Genomic DNA, 5,081 nt, shown 5'->3' with positions numbered 1-5,081 from the left:
TTTATATTTTAAAAAATTCTGTTTAGATTTCCAGGGCACTTTGAATTTGGGGATTGTGGAGCATGGACTGTGGAATTGTAAGTAGTTGAGTCTAGGCATATTTGGATCATACATGTCTGTCTTCTCTATTAGAACATGAATTCTTTGAAGGCAGGGATGAACACCACTCCGTCCTACAATCACTTCAAGTTCGGCATGTCCAGAACTGCACCTAAATGGGGAGTGAGAAACCGTTAGATATTAGATATTGAAGTGAAGCCGGGAGCATGAAGGATTGGGGTGAAGCGGAGCGATGCAATGACCCTGACATCTTCCTCCCCATCTGTTCCTCCACCTGTGTCCTCCATTGTCTTCTCCACCATCCAACCTGGAAATCTGAGCCACTTGCACTCTCCACCCTCCTTTACTCTGCCACACCCAACAAGCCTCCAAGCCTCGCTGATTTTGCCTCCTAAATATTTCTTATATTTGCATGTTCTTCTCCATCTCTTCATGGGTTGACTTCATCATCTCTTGCCTGGACTTTAGTAGAAGCCTCTGAGTTGGTCTGATTTCCTCTCGTTTTGTCCTTCTCCCATTCCCATTCTCTCCTAGCCCTGCTGTATTGATGGAACACATCACTCTTAAAATTTTACCAATCAGAGACCAGCCTGGCCAACACGGTGAAACCCCATCTCTACTAAACATACAAAAATTAGCTGGGCGTGGTGGTGTATGCCTGTAATCCCAGACACTTGAGTGGCTGAGGCAGAAGAATCACTTGAACCCAAGAGGCAGATGCTGCAGTGAGCCAAGATTGTGCCACTGCACTCCAGCCTGGGTGACAGAGTGAGATTCTGTCTAAAAATATAAATTTAAAATAAATAAATAAATAAATAACATCTAATTAATGTATGTGGCTTTTTTTGCTTGCTTTATTCCCTGGCCATTGGCATCCCCATCTAGCCTGGAAGACGGGTTGGTCGTTAGGGGAGGCATGCCCTCCCATTATGGGGTAAATTGTGTCCCTCCAAAATTTATATGCTGAGGTCCTAACCCCCAGTACCCCAGAATGTGACCTCATTCGGAAGTGGGGTAATTGCAGATTTAATTAGTTAATTTTAGATGAGGTCATACTGGAGGAGGGTGGGCCCCTAATGCAGTAAGACTGATGTCCTTATAAAAAGGGGAACTTTGGACACAGACACACACAGGGAGAATGCCGCATGAACATAAAGGTAGAGATAGGGATGATGCTTCTCTGAGCCAAAGAATGCCAAAAATCTCAAGCAAATCACCCAAATCTAGGAGAGAAACATGGAACAGATTCTCCCTCACAGCCCTTAGAAGGAACCAACCCTGCCAACTCCTTGATCTCAGACTTCTTGCCTCCAGAATTGTGAGACAGCAAATTTCTATCATTTTAGCTACCCAGTTTGTGACCCTTTGTTAGGCAGTCCTAGCAAACTAATGCACCTCCTCAGTGACTGAACTCTGGGGCAGGAACCTTGCTCGGCTGGGCAGGGCTGCAGTAAGGAATTATGGGGCTCAGTGTGCCTCCCAGCTCAAGTGCTGGAGGGAGAGCTCCCAAGGATCCCAAGTCTGCCTTTGCCGCCCTCTCCAGACACGGATTCGCTGACAGCGTGAAATCTTGGATCTCCACTTTTTCTCTTTCAATCTGAGTCAGAGCCCATGGGGTGCCCTTCAGGAGCTGTGGGTGCAATATGCTTTCCATGTCAGAATTAGCCAAGAAGTGGGCTGCTGTTGCCTTTTTCCAAAGCACAATCCTCCCTGCTGGTCCATCTGATAGGTACTCTTGCAAGAGAGGAAAGATATGTTTCATATCTTTTACTATCAGTAAAAAGTATGTTTCATATCTTTTACTATCAATTTACTAGGAAGAGTGTGCTTTTTAGGGGGAACAGATACTACCTGAATGGCCTTCCAGACACTTTAACCACCTAGAAACCAGACCAGAAAGAATTGCTTTAGCCACTACTCCATGTGCCCTTAGTAATGCTAAGCACACCTCTGAGCAGGTTGGAGACCTCTCATAATACAGATCGTGGATGCAAAATAACTTGTTGGAGCGCTTAGTCAATTTCCAACCATTCCTTCTTCTCTGTGCTATCTCTGGTTGCAGACACGGGTTTGAGCTGTCAGCAAGAATTGTGAATGTTGACTCTGTGTGTGTGTGTGTGTGTGTGTGTGTGTGTGTGTGTGTGTGTGTGATTGAGAGAGAGAGAGAGATAGTTGGAATGACTGACATGTATCTTTGATGGCTGTCCAACCAAAAGAAATAGGATTTTCAGATTTCTTGAAAACTGTAGTGATTCAAAATCATTGCCAGGGAGATTTTGAAGTTTTATTAAGAAAAACAGGAAATGAGAGACTCGTAAAACCCAGGGAGGAAATCTGACATTTTAAGGCCACTGACTGACTCCATCTGAGGCACTAACAAGAACATCCAGCAACCTGTGTTTCAGATTAAACAGATTCTTCTTGATGAGGGAGCATTCCCCGCGAGATACCTTTGAGGGCAGACCTGTAGCTTACATTTGAAGCTATGAGACTATCGCCCTCTGCTGGCCAGAGGCTCTTTGCAGCTAAATCCTATGCATCCACCAATGAGGAAAAAACAAATTCATCTAATCCAGTGAGTCCAGGTGGGATTTTTCTCTCTCGTGTATTTACATATATTTCATTTCCCAATTTATTGTGGGGAAGGGGCATTTGGTGAGACAGAATAAAGAAACAGAGTTTTTAATAGCATACTCATTGAAATTATAAGAGGCTATCACAATCAGTAGGGAAAAGGGTTATTTTTTGTGTAGATGCTTCAACCTGAAGAATTGCTTTTTCTTACTGATGCTAAGACTTAAAGCTGCTTACGATGATATTGTCAAATAAGAACCTACCACTGGCCCACCAGGGAAGAGAAAGAGTAGATGCTTGGGTCAGGGTGGGGACTCTACAGTTTGTAGTCTTTCCAGATGAAATAGGGTCAAGGGGAAGTGTAGGGGGAAAGAGGGAGGAAAGCGGGCATAAGAATATTCCCGGCTCCCCTCTTAAGGGGCATCTGTATGACCTGGGAGGCAATTCTTTGAGAAATGAAAAAAAAAATTGTCCATCTTCCCGATCAATTTACTAGGAAGAGTGTGCTTTTTAGGGGGAACAGATACTACCTGAATGGCCTTCCAGACACTGTGGGGCACTCGTGTGGATCCTCAAAGCCCTTCTGTTGGAACTGGATCCCATTTTGACATTTTAGGGCATATTTGGGATATCAGTAGAGATGCTTGGGTGGGGATTCCCTCTCTGTAGAATTGTTTGTATTTGGGTTATTTGGGTTTGAACTACTCACTTATCTATTAATAATAACCAGGCCTTCTACCATAGTCTCCTTTTATCTTCAAAAATAAAGTTAGCTGGATAGTGATAGAGCAGAATAGTGATTAAAGGCATGGATTCTGGTGTCAGACTGGCTGGATTATAATCTCAGCTGTGTCTCTTATAGCTCTATGACCTGGGTGAGCTATGTAATCACACTGTGCCTCAGTTTCCTCATTTATAAAATGGGTATAAATGGTACTTACCATGTAAGGTTATTGTGAGGGTTAAATGAGTTGATACACAAAAACTACTTAAAACAGTTCCTGGAACATAGTGAGCCCTCAGTACTTATTTTCTGTCATCATCATCATCATCATCATCATCATCAAATGACCAAGACTTATGAGGCCAAATATTTGTCCCCGCTAACCGCCACCCCATTTTGCTGTGATCATGCATGCTCTTGAGAGTGAAAAGAGATATGCTTGGGTGGTATGGTTGACAGTACTGTTCCATGAATGGGCTGTATGTACAAAGTGACCCTCAAATGCAGAAGGAGCCAAGTAATCAAAGAAAGAGGCAGACAAATCCAGTTTGTCAGTTCTGAATGATTTATTAGGTGGAACTCACAGGCAGAAGCAAGGTCTTGGGTGGTCCCAAGACAGGTGGATCTCTGCACCACAACACCCCCCAGACCCAGGGCTGATATCTTGAAGAAAAAGCATACATGCTCTGGAAGAGATGTGTAGATGGCTATGGGTGTCATAGCCTTTGATTTCTGTAACTACAAGAGTTGTTTTGGAGGAAACTTTTAATGAATAGGTGTCCCTACATAAAGAGTAATACATCAACTAGACATTTGGGAGGCATTCCTGAACTCGGGGTTAGTCAGAAGCTACATGATGAATTACCATTTAAAATAAAGTCATTCTTGTCCCCACAAGTACAAGTGTTCACTAACATCCAATCCACTTCTTCTAGAGACATGGAAGACTCCTGCCTGGAATGTGGGCAGGGCCAGGTGAGTAGCTCTGGTCAATGAAATGTGAGTGCATTATGTCTTCACTTCTGGGCTGAGACAGTTAAAAGCCCAAACATGATTCTTCAGGTTTTTTCCTGTGTCACAGCAACAAGAAGGTCATATGTTCCAGAAGTTGCAGCTATAAGGTGGGTGGGGGGACCTATGTGGGCCTGGGCTCTTGAGTGACTACGCGGAGCAAAGCTGCACTGACTCTTATCCATGGGTAGCACAAGTGAAAAATAAACTTCCGTGGTGCAAAGTCACTGAGATTCAGGAGTTGTTACCATAGCAGAGCCAAGCTCAGTGGTTCTCAGTCTGGTCCCAGGTAAGTATCAGGGGATGTTTAAGAGAGGCAAACCCTCAGGCTTCACCCCACGCAAGCTGAATCAGAGGCTGAGGATGGGGCCAGGGTCTGGGTTTTAAGAACTCCCACAGGTAATTCTGATCTAGCTCAGGCTTGAGAACCACAGCTGTAACTGATCTTGAGTGAAACAGGTGCCAGAAGCCTGAGGTGAGATCCCACTCTGTCAGCTTCCAGTTACACAGGGAGCTTGCCCCAGAGGCCACCAGTGTTTGGGATGATCCATTCTACTTTACTTCTTTCCTTTGGTAGAGATAGTTAAGCACTAAACACCTGAGCATATTTAACTACAAATATACTGATGTGGTTTGGCTGTGTCCCCACCCAAATCTCATTTTGAATTATAGCTCCCATGATTCCCATGTGTTGTGGGAGGGACCTGGTGGG

Source organism: Macaca mulatta, chromosome 1 (genome assembly GCF_049350105.2).
Source record: "Macaca mulatta isolate MMU2019108-1 chromosome 1, T2T-MMU8v2.0, whole genome shotgun sequence".
In the NCBI taxonomy this organism is placed as follows: domain Eukaryota; kingdom Metazoa; phylum Chordata; class Mammalia; order Primates; family Cercopithecidae; genus Macaca; species Macaca mulatta.
The sequence above is the reverse complement of the archived record's forward strand: the minus strand, read 5'-3'. Positions refer to the sequence as shown.